At 41.7% G+C, this 25083-nt stretch overlaps 1 pseudogene; it reads left to right on the forward strand.

The window, feature by feature from the left end:
• Positions 1-876: 876 nt before the first annotated feature.
• On the forward strand, positions 877-19492 carry LOC143538375 (exocyst complex component EXO70C2-like; annotated as a pseudogene).
• Positions 19493-25083: the final 5591 nt, after the last annotated feature.

Here is a 25083-nt window from a genome sequence, read left to right on the forward strand (position 1 = left end):
TAGATCATATGTTGATTTAAGTAATTTAACTACCCTTTTGTTTGTTTGTTTGTTTGTTTGTTTGTGTGTATTGCCTTGCCTGTCTTTCGATTCGATTATGGGGTGCTTTGACCCCATGTGATTTGGATGTGTTTCTAAGGGTTTTGACTTTACTAGCTCCTAAGTCATATGTTTAGTGGATGGACATGACATAGTTATATGACGTTGGACAAAATAGAGCTAGCATGACATGTGACATTCAATTATTTTTTATGTAATCAACATTTAGGTAACACTCGGGGTTATTTTTACTATGACACTTGCAAATGATAAATCTAAAGTTGATATAGACTACAATGGTTAAGCTTTCTTTCCCTAACTTCTAAATGTTAGGAGTTCAAACATGCCTCTCGCTTGTGTAGTATTATTTATGTTGAAGTCACTCTCTTTTCTTTTTTGTTTTGTTTTTTTAACCATTTATGTTGAGGTACTTTGTTGATTCTAAATTTTCAACTATATATGGTATTTCACGTTCGTGCAAATTTGTATTTAATGATGCTTATATACATTTTTGGTTTCACACATAAATACATGTTGAATAATTTATACTACTATATAAAGCATATTGGAAGAACGGGTTGATAACTTGCTTTCAATTTTAAGACGCTTTTAATACATTACAGTTTTTTAATTGGTTTTATTTATATCCCTTTTCCCCCTTTGTATATATATATATGCTTTACGTACTAGATGTTACGAATTTTCGGTAGTTTTTATACGTCAAATATTAAACTCGTTCTACAAAAATATACGTGCAAAAACTTCCTATATTTACTCTATTATTATTACCTTGGAAGCAACAATATTATCTTGCCATTTACAAAATTGTCATAATTTTAACTAACCATCCTCCACCATTTACGCTCTATCTTCTCCACTTCCAAAATCATGCATGCATGCATCTCATCTCCTCTCTCTCTCTCTCTCTTTCTCAAAATCACAACCAACAATCATAACCTAGCTTCTTCATATCAATGGACGATCAAAACACAAAAGTTGACAACGAATCCACGTCGGTTTATCCGGATTGTAAACTACACGAAAAAATAGATCAATGCCTTTCTTTATTAAATGGTGGTGATGATGATCAACCGGACTCATCTGAAATCATAGAATCTATTCAAATCATTGCAAATCTTTTTGAAGTCATGGTGGTTGTACATGAATCCGGGTCCAAAAGATGGATCCAGCTTGAAGAGGACGAATCATCTTGTTTCATAGAATCGGTTGATCGAACAAATAAGCTTATTAAATCCCTCTCTAGGTTTCATTTGGATCAGCATTATGCCGAGGCAATTGACCGTATGAGCGGAATCCAGCATCGTGCAATGTCGATATTGGAGGATGAATTCAAGTTGATTATGGATGATTATCAAACTTCAAATGATGGAGATCAGAATTACAAGCAGAAAGAGCTATCGTCTTTTCCGAGCAATGTTCAAGATGCGTCGGAGCCGGAATTGCCCAATCAACAGGAATCTGAGCATGAGAAAGATGGGCTAGTGAAGAAACACTAAGTGACCCCGGGCAGATTACGGATAATCTAGGGGTTAAGTAATGTTTCCCACGAGGGTTAGGTCCGGCAAAGAAGGATGTTCTTCAGATGACCTGCAAAACAGACACCGTGAGCTCGTCACTGAGAATGGGGGGTTCCTCCTTGTGACCACCCTCCGGCGTAAGAATCAGACTAGATTACTCTGAATATAAGTGTATATTGAGAGAAATAGCTAGTGAAGGTAAAATACCAGATCCCCCTACCGTTCCAAGGTGTTGGAGTATTTATAGCCGAAGGTAGGTTTCCAAGCAGGTACAGCCAGCTGTATAATATTCCTGTTCTACCAACTATGGGCTATGCACGTGCCATGCTGGTTGGTGGGTAGGCAGCGGCTGATAGTGACAAGGCCGGGTGTGTACTGTTCCCTTTCCACCAACTGCAGGCTATGTGCGTGCCACGACAAGGGTTGGTGAGTAGGCAGCGGCTAATAGTGACAAACAGTACTAGAGCATGCTCCTCCTCGTACTGTTGTCGGTGAGCTGTCACCCTGTGATTGGTTCATGGGCTGCTTTGGTCAGATCTTGTCTATTTTGTCCATACCTTGGCAGGTATAGTACAAAAGATCTTCCAGAAGCATACGGACTGGCTCATTTGGGCGGGAGTATTCCCGCCTTGCTCATTCCTTCAGGTGACACTGAATTATTGAGAGTTAGTGCCTTGTGCGTGTAGCCTTGCTATTAGTGCGGGTAGCCTTCCCTGATGGCTTGTATCCGCAGCTGCGGGGACAGGCGGGTTACTTCACCATTGGGAGGTTTTCCCTGCGGGAACAGCTGGCGTACTGCGCGTAAGGTCTTCATCTCTGAGCATGGTGGCTCCTGCGGAACCAGTTGGTCCTTGCGTAGACGTCCCTCTTCAAGATGAGTCTTGCGGGTCCAACTGGGCTCTGCTGGGACCTACCTCTTCAAGTCCCCCCAGTCCAATGTTCTTCTCATGAATTGTTAATAAGTGAGGTGAACTTTGGACTTAAGCAAGGAGTTTTGAAAAGGATTTAGTTTTAAGGTTGTCCGTGGGGATTTTTCCCGCGGTTTCCCTAATGTCACGTGCAGAAATTCCCGACTTTTCTGCTTGATCTTTGGGTATGATGCAGGTAGGTGTGTAACCTCCTCGCAAGTCAGTAGCGTTGAGTTTCACTTGTAGATTCTCCACGAGGTTTTGGTAGTTTTAAACATAGTGATCAATTATGTTAAAGAACCAATTCCATCCTGGAGCTTCAAACAATCTAGTTCTCAACGTTCCCGCTATGCGGGGATGTTATTTTCCTTTCCGCAAGCATGGCCCAGAAGATCCTTCTTGGTTTCAATTCCCTGCGAGTGCTAAGTATGTGAAGGGTTTCGCCTTGACGCTGTACCCGCACTCGTCTTATAGTTATCTTACTTCCAAGGTATTCTTGGCGTCCATTCCCTGCGGGTGCTAAGTATGTGAAGGGTTTTGCCTTGACACTGTACCTGCACCCGTCTTATAATTACTTGGTTGCCAAGGTAAGGGGTATTTTCCCGCTTACTTTTGAATCTTTTTGAAATTCGAAGAGTTGGTGAAAGGATAAGAACAGTCCAAACTGTTGAAACGTCGTCCGACGGTTTCTTCTGACAGCGTCAGGACGTGCAGGAAGTTATGGCGACGTGACAGTATATGGTCATTCCAGGCGCCTTTTCAGGCGCGTGGGCGCTATTTTTCGGGCGCGTGGCCGCGAAATTAATGGCACGCGTCCTTTCAACAGCTGTTGCCAGCTTGCTCTTTGCCACGTGTCATAGTTTCATTGCACCTGCGATTTCTCTCTCTTCCACATTAAATTCATCGCATTAATTGCGATGAGTATATAAAGGGCGAGAGGGTGCACCTTAGTCCACACTTTCACTTCTCTCTTCATCTTCTAAACGATTTCCGGCGAATACTCACTATTCCGTCGAGCATTCTTCTGAAATCATTGTTCTGTACATCCAAAACATGTCTTCTACCCGTGATTTTGAGGCCACTGCCGAGGAGTCTGAGTTGTTCGTCGAGAACCCGACGTCGACGTCCGAAAAGGACGACAAGAGCACTGCTGGCGAGTGCCAGTGCGCTCTTCCTATTGACCTCTACCAGTACATCGTCCGGAAGTTCATGCTCGAGCCTTTCGAGCCTGAGTTTCCGGAGCCTCATCAGACGGTGTACGATGCCCCCAAGGGCAAGATAGGGGTGTACGCTGCATTCTTCGTCTATGGGAATCTGAGGTTCCCATTGACGAAGTTTGTGTACAGTGTTCTGGAGAGACACGGTGTACACTTGACGGAGGTACACCCAATGGCGATCGCGAAGATCCGCCATTTCGAGTGGGTGTGCCTCATTATGGGTGTAGAGCCCCATGTCGACCGCCTGATGACCTTCTACTCCTGGAGGTGCATCCAAGGGTGGTACACCCTGGTCAACCGGATCAAGGGTCTGAAGATTTGCGCCACCGAGCGTAGTCTTCGGTCTTGGAAGCGGGAGTTCTTCTACATCTCTGCCCGTGTCGTCCCTATTGCGATGACATTTAAGAACGGGAGAGCACTCCCCAACCTTCACGCCTCCAACTACCAGGAGGCGGAATGGTTCTCAAAGATTTCCCGGATCCAGACTCCGGTTTACCGGTTTGCGGAGTCCGGGATGGTGATGCTCGGGATGAGCCGGGTATGGAAGGATGCCGGCTCTGAGACTCCGCAAGTGCCGATCGTCCTCGAATACGGTTTGAACTCTGTCCCTTATGGTATGCTTTATTTTATTTGCTAGGTTAGGGTTTTTGTTCTAACCATCTCTTTATTTTCAGAGGGAAACGACTTGCAGTCTCTCCTGCAGCCGCAGGAGGCTGGTGGTCCCGCTCGGATGGGTACTCGCGCTCTTGACGAGAACGAGTTGCCCATCCTTAAGCAAACGGCGGATCGGTTCGTGGAGGTCTACCCGCCAGGCGGCCAGGTAAAGAACTTTTTAACCCTCGCCCTGTCAATGCTGAAACCTCTGCGGGAATTCCTCTAATTTTGTCATCTTCTGATGAGGAATCCGCAGATGGTCCTTTCTTGGCGAGGAGGAAGAAGACTGCCAGCGGGAAGGGCAAGGCGAAGGTTGCCTCTACTGCCGATCCGGTGAATCGGTCTGACTCAGAGACCGAAAGTGAGGAGGTGGCGGGGAACCCTGGTGGTGAGACAACTGTTCCGGAGGTTCAGACGGCTGTCACCTCCGAGCAGCCCCGGACGACGACGGTGACCGGCGTGAAGAGGCCGGCTCCATCGGGTTCGTCCCCGCCTGTTCGCACCTTCAAGCTCAAGAGGACTCGTAAGTGTAACCTTAATAGCTTTAACTTCATATCTTTCTGGCAATGTTTTTAATGTCTTGTATTCATGCAGGCGTGGATGCAACTGCATTCCAAAGCGATGCGGGGATGAGCGGTTCTGGACCCATGAAGGTAGGTTTGGTCAACCTACCCGAGGCGATGACCCAGGCGGCTACGCCTGCTTGCAGTACTGGTTCAGTTGCTCATCCCGTTGAGCCAACTGTTCCAGCTGTAACCTTATCCCCGCCGGCTGTCAGTGCCATTTTCACCGAATCTGTCACTGAGCCGGCGGTGATTTCTCTTGCGGGTTCTTCCGCAGCCGCGGCCACGGCTGTGAGTTCACCTCCGGTGAGTTCACCTCCGTTGGTTTCCACCGCGGCAGCCTCCACCGTGTCTCCTCCGGCGCCTGCGACTACGGCCAGTCCTTCAGGTACGTTTGGGGTTGGGGCGTCTAGCCAATCCTTGCCTCCTTCCCGTCTCCTTGACCTTTTGGATGGATATCCCTTAGGTTCAGGTGATGGGTTTGGTGGCTATCGGCCTGTTGTCGACCCTACAGGTGCGTAGGGTTATTTTGGCCTATATCCCTTTCATCATTTCTTTCTCTTAACTGTTTTTTGTTTTATTGCAGTTCGTGATTCCAACGAGGTGTACGCTCCTCGGTGGAATATCCACCGGGGAACGACCCTCCGGACTGCTGAGGACTGCGTCGAATGGGCGCGTCACGCCGCCCCAAGCGGTGCGCTGGGGGAGGCCATGGCCAGCTACCAGGAAGGTAGGCTGTCCAACGAGCTCCGAATCCTTCTCGCCCGGATGCAGCCGCGCGTCGAGCTACTTTGTCGTGAAAACGACAAGTTGAAGACGGCGCGTAGCCTTGAAGTGGCTCAGGCGCGGGTTATCCGGGAGGAGAACGCGAAGCTTGCCGCCGTTGCTGCGGAAAAGGAGAAGGCCTTCAAGGCCCTTGAGGTTGACGTTCAGGCTCGTCTGGAGGCCCGTTCCAAGGCTGCCCAAGCTGTTAACGAACAGCTTAGGCTGGCCAAGGAAACTGCATGGAACGCAACCGAGAGGGCCACTAAGGCTGAAGCTGCTGCTGAGCCTCTACGCATCGAAAATGAGGAACTTAAAGCCAAATTGGAGAGGCTCTAGCAGGCTCATGATGCCTTGGCCATGGAAGATGCCAAGAAGCTCCAAGAGATCTTGGACCAGAGGGGGGTGCTTGACCACACTGAGCGTAAGCTAAAGGGCGTCGAAGAGGCTGCAGCCAAAGATGTGTTGCTTGCCAACCTTACCAAGAACGAAGCCGAACGCGCCCGTGATGAAGCTCAAGCTGCCCTGCAGGAGGCTCTGGTTACCAAGGAATGGCTTCTTCGAGAAGCGTTGTCCCAGGTATGTGTAACTTTAAATATCTTTACGCTTTTCCTTAGAAGAGTTTTTGATATATTTCTGTTTTGTAGGTTGTGTATCGGGTCTTCACGGAGACGTCTTATGACGATGCCATGAGCACAGCCCTCAACGCTTCTCATGAGGATGGGGAAAAGGCTGGCTTCCTGCTTGGTCTAGGGTTCGTTGAGAAGGGCATCCCGCCTTCCAACTTCCCTTTATATGACGTGGATACTGAAGCTGCTTATGACCAAGCAGTGAACCAGTATGCCGCCTTCCCGCATCCAGTGGTGGAGAAGGTGAACGAAGTTGCTGCCGCTGATGATGGGCTAGCTATTCTCAAGACCTTCCTTGGACCGCCGCAGCCAACTGATGGTGCGGGTACAAGTGGGTTTGGAGGAAGTGGTCCTGAAGTGTGAACCTGGAGATCCCTTCCCACCGTTAGGATAGATTTATACTTGTATAGATTTGTATAGATTTATATCCTTGTATGCGGGTATGTGCCCAGCAATTCTTGTAATATTTGAATTTTGATGGAATAAAGATTATTTGCTAATGCCTTGCCTTGTTTATTTCACGCATATTTTGATTTAACTTAGCAATTTCTTTAGTATTTAGATAAGTTAACTTTTCAACGTGGCAGATAATAAGTTAAATTTTTGCTTCCTCTTTCGTGATTGTGCGGATAAGACCGTCACTTGCACTTAGTAGGATGGCTAAACTTTACCTATATCTGACCTGCGTGGAAGTTTTCCTCATCTTTTCCTTTGAAATTTTCTAAGTGTTTTGAATAAGTTAACCTTTCGACGCGCGGTTGCCAATAGGTCAATGTTCAGTTTCCTTTATCATGATTGTGCGGGTAGGACCGTCACTTTCATTTATTGGGATGACCAAACCTCACCTATAGCTGACCTGCGTGAAGGTTTTCCTTAGAAATTTTTTACCGTTTTGTGTTTATGCGGGTTTTGCCGCCTTCCACACGCAACGACTTACTTCTTCCCATATTTATGCGATGAATACCAGCATATCAGCATGGGAAGTTCATAAATATAAAGGTAAGGCTATCAACACAATGTGAAGGGAGAATCATTTCCATTAGAAGTGGCTCTAGGCCTTTTCTTTACAAATTTGGAATTGATCTACATGTAACATTTGCGTAATTGAGCTCCGTTCCATGTTCTTGGGATAGGAGTGCCATCGAGCCTTTCGAGCCGGTATGCGCCTTTTCCCAAAACTTCTTTGATAATGTATGGTCCTTCCCAGACCGGTGCCAGTTTTCCTGGGCGCTCTTGGTTTGAAGCCTCGTTGTTACGCAATATGTAGTCTCCTACATTGAAGTTGCAGAGTTTTACCCGCGTGTTGTAGTACTTTTGCATTTGTCGCTTGTAGTTTTCTTCACGCGCTGCGGCTAAGTCTCTGCGTTCCTCGGCTAGCATAAGGTCTAACCGTCTTTCCGCATCATTGTCTTCTGGCTGAATCAAGACCCTTGGTGAGGGTAGACCAATTTCGACTGGGACCATGGCTTCAGTGCCATAAGTGAGGCTGAACGGGGTTTCTCCCGTACTGGCCTTTTTCAGCGTTCTGTTTGCCCAAAGGACGTGTGGAACTTCGTCTACCCAGCCGGATCTGTGTTCCAGGAGTCTTTTCTTTATGCCTTCGACGATGCTTTTATTTGCTCTTTCCACCTCACCGTTACCTTGCGGGTGTGCCACTGAGGTAAAGGTGTGGGTGATTTGAAGTTCTTCTAGCCACTTTCGTAGCTTCTTGTTAGCAAAGTTGGTGCCGTTATCACTCACCAAAGTCTGTGGAAGTCCAAAACGACAAATAATAAATTCCCAAATAAATTTTTTAATATGCTTTGCGGTTGTTTGGGCTAAGGGTTTTGCTTCTATCCACTTGGTGAAGTAGTCGATGGCTACCACTAGGAACTGAACGTTTCCTGCTGCTGTAGGAAATGGGCCTGTCACATCGATGGCCCACTTCTGAAATGGCCATGAAGAGGTGACTGGAACAAGTTCATTCTTCGGGCGATGCGTGTTAGGTGCGTAGAGCTGGCAAGACCTACACTTTCTGATGTATACCAGCGCATCCGTATGCATCCCCGGCCAAAAGTATCCCGCGTTGTTTAACTTAGATACAACAGCGCGTGGACCTGCGTGTACTCCACAGATGCCTTCGTGTACTTCCCTTAGGAGGTAGTCAGCATCTTGGTTGTCCACGCATCTTAAGAGTGGGCCAAGAAAGTTACGTCTGTAAAGGATGTCATCGATGAGTTGATAGTTTAATGCTTTACAACGTATTTTTCTTGCCTGAGTTTTTGACTCTGGTAGTATACCCGCTGCAAGGTAATTTATTATTGGTGTCATCCACGTTTCTGTACCGGTTTGGATGACACAAATTTCCTTATGCGGGACTGATGGTGCTTCAAGGAGTTCAATGCGGATGTCCTTTCCCAAATGGGTGAAGGCTAATGATGCAAGCTTGCTTAACGCATCCGCAGATTTGTTTTCGCTACGCTTGACGTGTATGACTTTACAATCATTAAAATCGCGCATAAGGGTCTTTGCTTGTGCAAGGTACAGGGCCATTGTGTCGTTCACGGCCGTGTACGTTCCGTTTATCTGATTGGCTACCAACATGGAATCTACGTGGGCTTCCAAGTTTTTCACTCCCATTTTACGCGCAATTCTCAGCCCTGCCAAGAATGCTTCGTACTCGGCTTCGTTATTCGTACTTGGAAAGTCCAGTCGAATAGCGTAAGTGTATTCTTGGCCTGCTGGGTTGGTTAATTTCAACCCTGCGCCTGAACCCTCGTTGCTGGCTGCTCCATCAGTGTAGAGTCGCCAGACATCATTGATGTCCTGTGCTAGGGAGGGTTGAGCCTCCTCCTGGCACTCTTTCTCCCGCGAAGCGGGGACTTCTGCAATAAAGTCGGCCAGGACCTGGCCTTTCATAGCTGGTCTTGGCTTGTACTTTATCGCATATTCCCCCAACTCAATTGCCCATTTGGCTAGACGTCCCGATAGTTCGGGTTTGCCTAGAACGTTTGCGAGTTTGAAGTTGGTGAGAATGGTGATTGGGTGACCCTGGAAATATCGTCTCAGTCTGCGTGAAGCTTGTACAAGTGCTAAGACTAATTTTTCCAAGGTGGAGTACCGGGTTTCTACGTCTGTTAGGACACGACTAACATAGTAAATAGGCATCTGGATACCTTTTCGCTCTACTAGCAGGACTGCCCCGGTTGCTCTATCTGTGGCAGAAAGGTATATGATTAATTCCTCCCCTGCTTCTGGTGCTGTGAGCGTTGGGAGTTCGATCAAGCATGACCGAATTTCCTGAAAAGCTGCTTCCGCTTCTGGTGTCCAGCGGAAGTGCGTTTTCTTTAAACAGTTTCTCAATGTTGACACGAATGGGAACGACCTATCCGCATGGTTTGACAAAAAGCGGTTAAGTGCGACTAGGCGTCCATTCAGTGTCTGAGCTTGCTTGATGGTAGTAGGTGATTCCATTTTGATAATGGCTTCGACCTTTTCAGGGTTCGCTCTGAAGCCATCTTTAGTAACAATGACTCCCAAGAACTTCCCTTCTTCCATCCCAAAGGAACACTTGCTCGGGTTGAGCTTCATGTTTATCTTTCTGAGCGTGTTGAAAGTTTCTTCGATGTCTTTCAACATCGCTTCTGGCTTAGGGCTTTTGATGACCAAATCATCCATGTAGACTTCCAAGTTTCTCCCAATTTGGGCATGAAACTCTTTGTCCATCAGGCGTTGGTATGTGGACCCTGCGTTCTTAAGTCCGAATGGCATCATTTGATAACAAAATGTGCCATCGGGCGTCCGAAATGCGGTTTTGTCCTGATCATCTACAGCCATGTGGATTTGATGGTACCTCTTATATGCGTCAAGGAAGCATTTAAGGCGAAACGGTGCTAATGAATCCACTTTTAGGTCAATTTCGGGTAACGGGTAACAATCTTTGGGGCATGCTTTGTTTAAATCTTTGAAATCTATACACATGCGCCGTTGTTTGTTAGCCTTCGGTACCATAACGGGATTTGCAACCCATGTTTGATATCTACTAACGCGTACGATGCCCGCGTCAAGGAGTTCCTTGACTTGGGTTCTACACGCGTTAGCCTGTTCCGCCCCCATTACTCTGCGCTTTTGTATGACTGGCGTAAAAGCCGGGTCACACTTGAGCTTATGCTCTGCTTCACTTCGAGGTACACCAGTCATGTCAGCTGGTGTCCACGCGAAGACGTCAGCGTTTCTCTGTAGTAAGCGTTTGAGTAAGGTGCGTGTAGGATCAGCGATTGTTGGGCCAATTGTAACAGCCTGGTCAGGGTGTTTGCCATTGAGGGCCCATTTTTCTGGTTCGGTGATGGTTGGTTTAGCCATCTTTGGTTTGGGTTTAGATGAGACGGATGCGATGCATACCTGGGGGATACCGGTGATCATCGCTACACCTTCAGCAGTTGGCCATCCCATCATGCCGTGGACTGAAGATACCACGGCGTTGAATCTTGCCATCCCGTCTCTCCCGAAGAGAATGTCGTATGTGTGATGTGGCTTCCTCATTACGACGAAGTCCACGTCTTCTGTGCGGGAGTATTTCCCGTCCGTGAGAATGACGGGGAAAGATAGGATACCCAGGGGGGTGTTTGTGCTGCCGTCGAACCCTTCCATTGAGGCGTAAACCGTTTCCAGGCGTTCTTTGTCTTCGTCGTCTAGCTTGTCGAAGAACTGCCTGTACATAACCGTTGACGAGGCGCCGTTGTCAGCAAGAGTGCGGGAAGTTATGTAATGCCCCAGCTGGCTTTTGATGACGATAGGGCCTTCTTTGCTGGGTCCTCCTGGCACTCGCGGGAAGCGCACCTCAGCTTCCTTCCATTCGCATGGTTCTGTCGTTCGTCTTTTTCTTCCTCTGATGTTGCCATGAACCATGTGGATGCTGATGTCAACGGGCTTTCGTCCATTGCCTTTATACCGGTTATCATTCCTTCCTCCATTCTTGATTGATGCCACAAGGTGTGCAAGTCTTCCATCCTTGACGAATGTTTCGACAATATCCTTCAAGGATGTACACTCCTCTGTACTGTGACCCTTTGTCCCGTGGAAGTTACAGAATTTGCTCTGATCCGCATTAGGTCATTGCCGGATCATTTGAGCTTTTGGCCATGGGAGTTTTTCGGTGGCAAATATCTCCGTGACGCTTTTGGTGAGTAGCGTCCACCGGTGTTTTCGGCCTGAAGGGTGCGTGTTATCCCTTCCGCCAACAAGAGGGCGAGAGCTGGATGAGGTGTCAAAGTTTACCCTTGACTGCCAAATACCTAGCTTCCTCTTTTTGTTCTGCCGGGCGATCCGAACATTGTTTTCTCTGGTCCTCTGCGTGTAGAGATGTGTACTCTGGGGAAGGTCCCTACCCAGTTGCTTCTCCGTCTCGGCAAAGCGCTTGGCCGCCGTCATGATGGCATCCCATGTGGATGGCATGCCGTCCTTACCCGTCAACGTGCGGATAAGCTCTGGGTATTCGGCACCCTGGATGAAAGCGGCGCGAACAAGATCTTCACTTATGTCGCCCAGACTCAGCTTTTTGGAGTTGAAGCGAGTGATGAAGTCTAGTAAAGATTCATCTTCCTCTCTCACGCAGTTAAGGATCGTCCACTGCTCTTCAGTATGTTTCCTCTGTTGACTGAAGTGTTGGCTGAACTTTTGTTGAAAGTCCGCCCAATCATAGATGTGGTGGACTGGTAAACGATCAAACCACGCCCTGGCCGCTCCAACCAGCGTCATTTGGAACATATAACACCACGTGGGTTCCGTCCAGTTACTGACGGTTGCCCCCGCTATGAATCTGTTCAAGTGATCGTCTGGGTCGGATAGACCATCATAAGTGCCGATGTTGGACATCTGTTTGGCACTTCTCGGGGCGATTGCTTCCGCAATGTCCCTTGCAAACTTGGACTTTCCCGCATTTGCGGCAGTTGGTCTAAAGGTTTTAGAGAAGTCACGTGGGTTTCCTCCCGCGTTCCTTGGTTTGAAGGTTTCTCCAAAATTCCTTCTTGGTTGGAATTCCGTTTCCTTACGCTTCCCTTTCGCCCTGTGGCGAGGGTTTGCGTCAGTGTCGTATTCCTCCCGATCATTGTCCGAGTATTCGCACTCACTGTTCATGTTGAGCTGTTGTCGAGTATTTCCGAATTCGTCAGCCTGTTGGAGTGAACGCAAGCGTTCATCCAACTCAGCTTAGAACTCTTTCTGACGTGCTTCGGCCCACGCCTTAACTTGATCGAGTGTTTGGCGAGGGAGCCTCGCCTGTTTCTCCAACTGGGCATCAGTGAACCCCAGTGAAATATTGTTTACTTCACTTGCCCCGGCTTGGGTGACCGGGGTAGTGTTCGTAAAATTTGTATAACCGCCGGTGTTCCCCCCAGTGGCTGGGGTTGTGGTTACCGGGGTTTCCTGGTCACTTACTGGCCTTGGGACCGGAGTAACGTTAACCATTTCTTCATAAATTTTGAAAAACTAAGAATTAGTTCTAGCTTTTATGCACGGATGGCGCCAATGAAGAAACACTAAGTGACCCCGGGCAGATTACGGATAATCTGGGGGTTAAGTAATGTTTCCCACGAGGGTTAGGTCCGGCAAAGAAGGATGTTATTCAGATGACCTGCAAAACAGACACCGTGAGCTCGTCACTGAGAAGGGGGGGTTCCTCCTTGTGACCACCCTCCGGCGTGAGAATCAGACTAGATTACTCTGAATATAAGTGTATATTGAGAGAAATAGCTAGTGAAGGTAAAATACCAGATCCCCCTACCGTTCCAAGGTGTTGGAGTATTTATAGCCGAAGGTAGGTTTCCAAGCAGGTACAGCCAGCTGTATAATATTCCTGTTCTACCAACTATGGGCTATGCACGTGCCATGCTGGTTGGTGGGTAGGCAGCGGCTGATAGTGACAAGGCCGGGTGTGTACTGTTCCCTTTCCCCCAACTGCAGGCTATGTGCGTGCCACGACAAGGGTTGGTGAGTAGGCAGCGGCTAATAGTGACAAACAATACTAGAGCATGCTCCTCCTCGTACTGTTGTCGGTGAGCTGTCACCCTGTGATTGGTTCATGGGCTGCTTTGGTCAGATCTTGTCTATTTTGTCCATACCTTGGCAGGTATAGTACAAAAGATCTTCCAGAAGCATACGGACTGGCTCATTTGGGCGGGAGTATTCCCGCCTTGCTCATTCCTTCAGGTGACACTGAATTATTGAGAGTTAGTGCCTTGTGCGTGTAGCCTTGCTATTAGTGCGGGTAGCCTTCCCTGATGGCTTGTATCCGCAGCTGCGGGGACAGGCGGGTTACTTCACCATTGGGAGGCTTTCCCTGCGGGAACAGCTGGCGTACTGCGCGTAAGGTCTTCATCTCTGAGCATGGTGGCTCCTGCGGAACCAGTTGGTCCTTGCGCAGACGTCCCTCTTCAAGATGAGTCTTGCGGGTCCAACTGGGCTCTGCTGGGACCTACCTCTTCAAGATGGTAGGAGCCGGAATTGCCCAATCAACAGGCAATGGACGAAAGAGCTATCGTCTTTTCCGAGCAATGATCAAGATGCGTCGGAGCCGGAATTGCCCAATCAACAGGAATCTGAGCATGAGAAAGATGGGCTAGGTACAGGACGGTATTGTGTACGTGTTATTAATTATTATATAATAAGTAAAACTGGAAATAACCAACGAAGAATAAATTAGGCATGTAAACGAATCAAAAGAAAACTAATGGGACATATATATATGTCCATGCACCCTAACCGGAAAATGATCCAACACGAACAGTTAAACGGATAAATTAAGTTGTATTTATTAGTTAAGGGTGAAGGGAGTGGTGAAGTGGTAATTGAATCTTGCTTCGAGTTTGCCATATGGTGTTCCAAAAATCCATTCTCCATCTCAAAATTCCTTTTCAAATGCTTCCATTTCTTCTTTATTATATTTTGCGGACTGGGAAGGTTTTTGTTAGGTACCGAGATTGGTAGAGTAGTGTTCATGTCGGTACTGAACCCACCCCTAGACCACTCCCTTCAACCTAAGGAAACGAACATGCTTATGTTCATGTTCGTTTTTTAATAATTATATATAAAAGAAGAGTGATTATGTATTTACATCGTAATTAACTAATTACTCTACGATTTAATTACATAATTACTTTGCTTTTATATATATAATTACTCTACTTAATTATCACAATTAGCACGTTAATTTCATTATACGTTAAATTTCCCATATATATATATATATATAGGATTGATTTCTTTTGAGAACTGCTTTGAGCTTTAAAAACTCGAAGGAACTCAACGTAACAAATTCTTTTTTAGAATTTTTTTTACACATGTGTAATACGTAAGTGTAAGTAATGTGCAAAAAATTACCGTAATTTTTTACACTCCGAATCGACTTATTACACATATGTAGCTAACATTTAAACTTGTGTAATTATCAAAAATATTTATTCTCTCTCCTGATTCATTTTTTAATCAAATTTAATCTCAGCCACATATTCAAACTCATTTAATTAAATGTGTGGTCTAAAATTGAGTTCTTAAAGTCCTTACAACTCATCAAGTTCTCAAAATATCCCTCATATATATATATTGCAGTGTGTATGCATGCATTTATAAATAAAAGAGAACATTACAACAAACCTTAACTAATATATTAAATTAAGTTAGAAATAATTACAATTAACCTAATAAATATGTTATATCTAGTATATTTAATATATTTATCATTTACAGGTTGGTTGAATATTCCAACGAGATGTTACCGACCTGAATAAATTGGCCAAAAGACTGATCAAAGGAGATCACGAGACGGAGTGATTGGTTGGATAGTAATAATAAAAACTTGATAAGGTATAATATTAATCAAGTATATATAGAATATACAATGTGGGTAATTGCAAAGAAAATGCAGTGAAATCATTTCTTCTAATTATGAAGTTATGATTCAGTTAATTACAATAAACCATGAGTAACACTCTATCTAATATGGTGCATGATGTTCGTAGACAATATTGTGTTACTTGCTGAAAAAAACAAGATCTAAACATGAGGCTTGAGGAGTGGCGAACAACATTAGAGACAAAAGGTTTAAAGATTAGCCGATCTATGACGGAGTACCTCCACTGTGATTTTGGTGGGATAAACGACAATGAAGACGCACAGATCACAATTGAAGGGCAGGTGGTCCCGCAGGTAACGAAGTTCAAGTATTTAGGATCATTTGTACAGAGCGATGGGGAATTAGACAGTGATGTGACCCACCGAGTTCAGGTAGGATGGTGTAGATGGAAAGCAGCCACAGGTATATTGTGCGACAAGAGTTTCCCGATTAAACTAAAGGGAAAATTCTATAGGGTGGCAGTTAGACCTGCAATGCTATATGGAACAGATTGTTGGGCCATCAAGAAGGCACAAGTGCGGAAGATGGATGTAGCAAAAATGAGAATGCTACGTTGGATGTGTGGGTACACAAGGCTAGACCGAATAAGAAACGTTGTGTTTCGCGAGAGATTAGGGGTGGCGAACATAACAGACAAGATAAGAGAGTGGAGATTGAGATGGTTTGGACATGTAAAGAGAAGACAGACGACGAATCCTGTTAGATCCGTAGAAAACATTACTATAGAGGGGAGGAGGGGTAGAGGACGACCGAAATTGACTTGGGATGAGAGGATTAGGCATGATTTGATAGACCTAAACCTCTCCGAGGACATGGTTGAGGATAGGAATTCGTGGAGAAGTAGAATTAAAGTTAAGGATTTTTAGAGAGAATTGAATACCTTAGGGCTTAGACTTAACTTATTTAGGTCACATACCATAATGGTATTTCCCTTACATATATTATTATTATTATTATTATTATAATTATTATTAGCTTTTATATAGCTGTTAAACTGTGATCTTATTATTAATATTATTATAAATAGTAGTAGTTTTTATATAACTGTTAAACTTTGATCTCTTTTATTTTGCTTCATACACATGTACTTAGAGCCGAGGGTCTCTCTGGAAGCCACCTCTTTATTCCTTTGGATAGAGGTACGGTGTGCTTACATCCCACCCTCCCCAGACCCTACTTATAGCTTTGCTGTCGGTGGAATTTTACTGGGCATGATTGATTGATTGATTTACATACATATATACAATTGATAAAAAAATAAATTGTAACTAATATGTTTTAAGAAATAGTAAAATATACATTTTAACCGAACATTTTGCAAAAATAATCATGTACTTATAGCATTTATAAAATAGGCATATGAGAATTCACCAATAAGAATTGACTAGTTAAGAAGGCTGTCACAATTATTTGAAAACTCACAAAGTAAACCAATAAAATATTTACTCGATACTTGAATTCTAGTTGGCTCATAAAAGCGTCGTTTGAAATCTTACTGACGAAGAAAGTTTAGCCGTCAGCTCGATTTTAATGGACACTTTTCTGAGTCGGCTAAAATTTAGCTGACGATTACATGTGTTAGGCTATTATTATTTTTTTTTGGACTCATTATAATTTTCAATATTTTTGTGTCTGCTAAATTCCAACCTTTTTAACCAACCATGCTTTTATGCCGTTGTTTTTTGATATGTATGTTTTGTTAATATTAAAAAATACAATACTGAATCTTGCAACATGTTTGGTAAAAATGTGTGTTTTCATCATTGATATAATATATCTATCTACCTATATTATTAAAAAAAAAAAACCAATATTGCATGTGCCATTCAACTAAAATAGCTAACTAATAATACTACTACAATTTATAAAATTACTATCAAAGTTACAAATGTAACTTTAAATGTTTTAGTAAATGAGGTTTTCTAAGTGTTTATAATTTTATTTATCAATATTTATATCTTATGAATAAATAATGTATGTTATTACGTATATTATTACATTTATATATTTTTAGTCACTTGTGTATTACACGAGCTATATCCTATATTAATAATACAACAACATATTCCAACCACCCAAACCCCCCCCTCCCCCCTAATTGCAAATTTATGACTTAAAAAAACAAGGAAAATTGGATTTTAATAATCCCAACTTTACGCAGTTGGCTGATAATAATCCTAACTTTGATAATAGCCGTCATTGGCCCCAACTTTTATGCTATTTGTTTTCATTGGACCACCGTTAAAAAAAATGTAACGCGTTAAGTTTTTTCCAAGTTTTAAATTGATGTTTTAGGGCTTTTGATCGGAATGAGAATACGAATCGATTAATGTAAAACTTAACTCGAAACAGCGCTTCATACAACTTGATTTTTGTTAATTAATAGTTTAAACACCGGAACTGAAGCATCCTTTAGTCATTTGGACCACTGTTTGAAGGTAAGTTTTACATCAATCGAATCGTATACTCATTCCAATCAAAAGCCCTAAAATATCAGTTTGAAATGTGAAAAAAACTTAACGCCGTTAAGTTTTTTTTAACGGAGGTCCAATGAAAACAAATAGTGTGAAAGTTTGGACCAATGACAGTTATATTCAAAGTTGGGATTATTATCGGCCAACTGCGTAAAGTTGGGATTATTAAAATCCAATTTTCCAAAAAACAATAACATTTCTCACCGTTAACCCTCCTTAATTATATATTTACGTAGCCTAAAAAATTCAATATGCATATTTCTCTGTCATTAATTAATTTTTTTTTTAAATTTGCATATATTGATTTATTTTGTTAGCATAGTTTATAAAATTATTGTTTTACCCATACCGTAAAAGTTGCATATTTATCAGTTTTAACTTGCTTTTTAGTGTATATTTTTTTGTATATATATATTATAAAGTTTTTAGTAAAAGTAAAGACAAAATAGTCATTATATAAACTAATTTTAATAAAATAATTTAAAATGGGTAAATTTAATAAAGATACAAAATACTAATTAGGGAGGAAGAAATATGAAATTGCATTTTGAAGATTTGAGCTGGATATATAAAATTAAGGAAGTCCTGAAATAGTGTATTTGTAACAGGTTGTTTGGATATTCAGACGAGATGTTATTTAATTTGAAAAAATTGGCAAAAGGTTTGATCGGAGGTGGTCACCAGAGAGAGTGCGTTGAAATATATTTGTTTGTTCGAAGATCAGCCATAGAAGAAAACTTAAAACTTCTACAATTTGAAAAATCCAGAAGATGCAATGGGAGCCAATAGAGAAAGAAATCTCTTCATGGATGTACATCTTCAAGCAAGTCTGCAAGCGATCGCCCGAGAAGCTATTCAAGTTCCTCGACGTCTACCAGGCGCTACGAGACAACATCCAGGCAGTGGAGGAGCTTATAATTAGCAGCCAGTGGCTACACCAACACAAGTCGGAAGCATCATTGATCCGCACAGTGCTCGGGAAAACTCAATTAAATCGGATGCCACAAAGACAACGGTCCCCGGGAGAGATGTGCATCCGCTAAACCATTACGTCATGGGTTATTTAAAAAATGCCTGCGAGTATAGTAACACACTGGAGCAAATATTCCTGGATCACAAAAACATAACTGTAATAAACGATGGAAATCCTCAGATCGACGAACCGGATGAATCTAGATCGCCTTTTCAACTTCAGCTAACCAAAATCATGGGTTTACTAGACGCAAATCTGGAATCAAAATCACGTCTCTACAAAGATTCATCATTAAGTTTGATCTTCATGATGAACAACTGCAGTTACATCCTGCAGAAAACAAAAGGGGCCGGGGGAATGCGGACCTTGTTGGGGGACCAATGGGTGCGTAAACAGTCGTCGGATATGCAAAACTACCACACGAGCTACACTCGCGAAACATGGACGAAGCTGTTGTTATGTTTGAGTCCCGAAGGATTGAGCGTGAACGGGAAAGTGACGAAGCCGGTGTTGAAAGAGAGGTTTAAGAGCTTTAACGCGATGTTTGAAGAGATCCATAGAACACAGTCGGCGTGGGTAGTGAGCGATGAGCAGCTGCAGTCAGAGTTGAGGGTGATGTGATTCCGGCGTATATGTCGTTTATGGGGAGGTTTAGCCAGGTGTTTACTCCGGGGAGGCAGACGGAGAAGTACGTTATCAACCCGAAGATATTGAGACGTGTATCGAAGAGCTGTTTGATGGGAGTGTGGCTCAACAAGCTGGGAAGAAGAGATAATAATAATAATATGTAGATAGGGGATACCGATGTTAATTAATAAATTATAGCATGCATGGATGTAATCATGTAAAGAAGGTGCAACTTATTGAGGTTTCTATACATAATATGTATTGGGATGTTGATCGCTTGATCACAGAATCAGTAACATGTTCAGAGATAACAAACGTATGATGCTCGTAGTAGTAGTGTATTCAATGTAATAGATAACATGATTGTGTAATTGCAACATTTTCTATTTTCTGCTGCTTTAGTTATCTTAAGTAACGTGCACTGTATATAAGTGTTCTATGCAGTATCGCAATTTTGTCATAGAGTTGCTAAGATAGTAATGATTATGAATGAATGCACATGTATATGTGTCTAACTGTAGAACTTTTGTGGTTTTTAACTAATCGATCATATAGTAAATTACATCGAGTCTCGTCACACTATGCATTACCATAGAAGCTTTTGTAGGTAATTGATTGTATTTTAGCCTTTTGAGTTGTGAAGCCGGGGACCAACCACCATATGGATAATGGTGTTTACGGACACTAAAACCTATGTAGCACGGGAACGAATATGGGACATGGATACGAGTACGGAGAACGACAAAAACTCAAAAATCCAGATACGGATACGGAATATATATATATATATTAAATAAAACATACGTATAAATGTTTTTTATACGTATATGTACATACGAATGTACGGGTCACAATAATTTTATTTTATTTTTAGTAATATGTATATATGAATGTTTTTTACGAATTCAAGTATTACAAACATTGCAATGACATTAAAAATATAATAAAATATAATATAAATTTTAAAAACCTTAGTTTAGATTAAAATAAAGTAAATAAATTATTAAAAAAGAATTCAAAACTATATTATATTAATAAACATAAAGTGAAATCCAACTATATGATAATATGAGTTTTATCTCAAGTAAGGGTGTGTTTGGGATTCCTTATTTAAGTTGAAAAGGTCTTTTTGTGATAAGTTGATAAGGACTTATGACTTTTTAAGAAAGAGTTTTCAAAAAAGTGTTTGGATTAACTTAAAAGCTAATAAATTAATAAGTTGTTTTTTAAAAAGTGTTTGGTTTAGCTTATTGATGTAAGGGTGTAATGGTTAAAGAGAGATAGGTGGAATGGAAATTCAAACCAATAAGTTGATAAGTTACCAAATCTCAACTTATTGAAACCCCCTTTTTAGCCTTGTTGATAACGAGAAAGGTAAAAGTCCTTATGTGTTCCCAAACACCTTAGAAACATAAAAAGGACTTATTAAACATTCATAAGTCATAGGAAGGAGAAAATAAGGAATCCCAAACACACCCTAGGTGTAGATACAAAAAGTATTTATTAATTAGGTGTATTTTAAAACATATTTACCGATTTGGGTATTTTTAATTATTTTATTATTTTTAATAAATAAACAAAAACATGTGGATTTTCATCCACGACCATCGCTCTTCCCACAGCCAGCGCTCTCCCAATGATTTCAGGTGATGATTTCAGATTTCGTTTTATGTTAATTCGTTCAGTTTGAGTTCAAGTGAAGATTTTCGATTTTGCTTCTTACAGTTTCGGTTTAGGTGACAATTTCGGTTCTCGATGTAGACGTTTGATTTGGTTTGTTCGGCGGTATAACAAACCACAAAAATAAATTAAAGGAAAAAGTAAGGAAATGAAAGGAGAGAAAATTACATCCCACATTGGTGGAGGAAAGATAATGAGAAGCTTCCACCATGGTATAAATAAGAGTGTAAGTTCTTGTCCCACATCGCTAGATTACAAAACTAGTGAGCTCTTTATAAAAAAGAAAATTCATATGTTAATGTTCTTATAAGACATATCACACCTAGTGGTCCTAGCGGAGGGTGCGAAGCACCCGAACGGGCACGGGCACGGGCGAAGTGCGATGGGCGCTTTGATGGCGCACTTTGCACGCTCGCATCGCCGCGAGCCGCTTAAGGGCCGCCTTAGTATTTTTGTCGAAAATTAAGATTCTTAATAATCCTTCCGTCACGATACGCTACGGGTTTAGGTTAGCCACATCGCGTAGCGCGATAACGTGTAATATCATCCAGAAACTTGGCGGCATAGCGATACGCGATGGATTCCCAAAAGTAACACATCGCGTATCGCGACGTGGAAGTTACGCAGACGTGACACGTTGCATGCCACGTGTCGTACCACGTAGCATGCCTAGGGCTGACTCGGCCAAGCTTCAAGATTCTTCGCGATACGCGACGCCTTTCTATTTATGGCCATCACGTATCATGATGGGGTCCAAAATCTGCTATAAATAGGTTGAGAACAGGACTTCATTTCGTGCACCAAAAATCTGTTCTCTCTGAATTTTCACACACATACACATAATTTTAAGAGTATAATATAATACCCAAGTTATTGTAACGATATCCTATCCTATCGAAAGAAATATACACGAATCTAAAAGCTCTGCCTATTAAGGTAAGACATTGTGCCATCGTGTAAAGTTTCTACTCTCATGATTATCGTTATGATTATTGGTTTTATACTAATCTAGAGACACTACATTGTGTTTATCCTAGGTTCTTAATACCAAGAGGCGTTTTCTTTAATTGTAAACCTACAAGGTGAGACATTCGAGTTTTTGTAGCACTCACATTTGTGTGAGACAACTATTTTTCCGACACTGCCATGATGATTTCAAAACCTATAAAACTCATGGCAGATAGTCTAAATGTTTTCAAATATATTTTTAAAGTATTTTAAATACATTACAGTGATTAAGTCTCTGTAGACTTACGGGATGGTTACTACTGGTATTGTGGGGTCTTGTATACAAGGCTTGCCTACTAGGCTATTACACGTTAATTATTGGACAAGTGTTAGGGATTGTTTGGCAAGTGCTGAATCATTAAGTGCTGAATGATTAAGAGGTCTGAATGATTAAGAGGCTCTGAACCAGTAAGTGTTGTTTGGTTGGACGTCTGAATGGCTATGCAGAATGACTATTATACCTCTCTGAACTATTTCGTGCAAAATAAACTATCAGATTTTTTTGTTTCTATTTTCATTGAAACTTAATATACAAAACCCAATATATGCAAATATATATACCTGAAAATGAAATCAATACACCAAAATGTTTCAAATATAAAAAAAAAAATCAAAGTACCTGTTTCGGTCAAAAATTAGCAAAGCAACTTTTGATCAAATTAGTGCGTGAGGTGGAGTGCTTGATGATAAAAAGATTGAACACAACGATGTGATTACGAGGGAAAAAACCCTTGATTATGATAATCTTACTTCGGTCAACTGTGACACTCGTCAATTTCAGGTTAACTCCGTTAATCCAAACTCCGTCAATTCAAACTTAAGATCACTTAATCTATAACGCACATCTCATTACATTTAAACTAGGGTTTTAAATGACGCTTGACAATTACTACATGTGTAGTCTTTCGGGATTGCACCGAAACGCAAACGAGTTGACAAAATCATTGGTGAATAAACGAAAAACATCCAAACAATAATTTTGTGATAATTATGTGTTAGGCTTATGTGTTATTTGATAATATAGTATAAAACGTTAACTCAAGATGCAAACAAGTTACTTTAGGCAAGAAAAGTATTAATTAGAAGTTGAGGGGCCTTGATGTAACATATTATTATTAATAATAACAAAACCCTAACTCTTTCCCTCTCCCCACACAACCCGATCGCCCCCCCTTGCTCTCTTGGCTGCCGTCAATCATACACACATACATACAAGAATTGTTCAAGTTTATTGAAGAATTAAGGTGCTAGGAAGGTATAAACAACTATTCTATGCATCCTTTATGTTTAATTTTGATTTTGAATGGGTTAATCTAAAACCCGAAGCCACGAAATTGATGAATAAGATGAACTAGGGTTGATTTATGCTAGATGATGATTGATTATGCTTTGGTTATTGATTTAGATGATCATATGTGATTTTGAACGGTGAAAGATTGTTAAATCATTGATTTTTTGTAAACCCTAGAGGGTTACTACTGATTTTTATGGTTAATGATGTTTATTGCATGTTGGAGTTATGTCGTATGCTTAGGATGCATGTTAGATGATTGTTTGTGCTTGCTGAGTTTTGACAGCAGAGATTGTTAAACTTGAACGACATGTAACTTGTTAAATATAAAAGCAAACTGAGCTATTTATGTGATTTTGAACTAGGGTTGATTTATGCTAGATGATGATTGATTATGCTTTGGTTATTGATTTAGATGATCGTATGTGATTTTGAACGGTGAAAGATTGTTAAATCATTGATTTTTTGTAAACCCTAGAGGGTTACTACTGATTTTTATGGTTAATGATTTTTATTGCATGTTGGAGTTATGTCGTATGCTAAGGATGCATGTTAGACGATTGTTTGTGCTTGCTGAGTTTTGACAGCAGAGATTGTTAAACTTGAACGACATGTAACTTGTTAAATATAAAAGCAAAATGAGCTATTTATGAGTCTAAGAGGTAGTACTCTGAGTCTAGTTTCCAGAAAACCCAACCACGCCTAATTTGGAGGTGTTTTGGTTGCTCAAACGATTTAAATGTGATTAAAGGTCAAAACTGGTACTGGACAGATTGTAAGTTATGTTTAGACAACTGTAACTAAATGTTAATGTAGAAATTGGTCGAGGTTGTTAACACTACAGGGTACTATGTTGAGTCTAGTTTCTATAAAGTCCAAAATTGTAATTTTTGGACGAGTAAAAGTTAACTTTTATTATTTTACAAAACTGAAGTGCAAATCTGAATTGTAAGACCTGCTGTTAAGTTGTTTTGTAATTATCATATCTCATGGACTACAAAACCAAATAGGTTGGTTCCACTTCTGGAAGCTAACTTGTTGAGTTAAGGACCTAACCCAATTGGTCTTGCATTAATTGGATTTTTCATTTAACGGGAATAACAAATAAAATTCTGTTGCGCATGATTTTGACTGCTGTGAGTTTGCTGTAATGTTTTGATCTTTGTGAGAAATCTATGTGGAATAAAAATACAATAAAATAGGTTATGGAAACCTAACTCATGTATGTTTTTGTGACAACTTTTGGTGAATTAATTGAGATGCTATGATCTGTTGCATAGAGTAATCTTTCAAGTAGAATTCTGTCTTGATGAAACTAGCTGCTGAACTTTGTGAAAATACATGAGACGTGCTAATTGCTAGATAATTGTTATGTTTTGACCAAATTGCCCTTACGGGGAATAATTGCTAGAAATGTACATTATTAATACTTGACACGTAAATAGTTGTTCACACATGTAACGTATCACAAATGTGTTTGTTGAGACACACACAATTCACAAACGAAACACGAAACGTATCTTGTGCATAGATATTATGTGCCGAGTCTTGAGACTCGATAATAGTTCCAACCTTAGAAAATCTCCTTGTTGTTTTAGAACGCTAGTGAGGGTTTTCTGTGACGCGCATCACTTGGGTGACTTGTTTTTGGAATTCTTCGCAAACAGTGAGTTTCACGTTTCCCCTTTTAACTCTTTTAAACGCTTTTCACTTGGGGGAGAATACATACTCCGAAACACTTTAGATTTTGTTATTAGATTATATATCACTTGTAAAGGCTAAGTGGCAAACGAAACAACTGAAGTCCTTCACACATCGAACCGTTTAGTATTA

This window comes from Bidens hawaiensis, unplaced genomic scaffold, assembly GCF_021521415.1.
Source record: "Bidens hawaiensis isolate Kalapana, Puna unplaced genomic scaffold, B.hawaiensis_p1.1 tig00011614_1, whole genome shotgun sequence".
Classification (NCBI taxonomy): Eukaryota; Viridiplantae; Streptophyta; class Magnoliopsida; order Asterales; family Asteraceae; genus Bidens; species Bidens hawaiensis.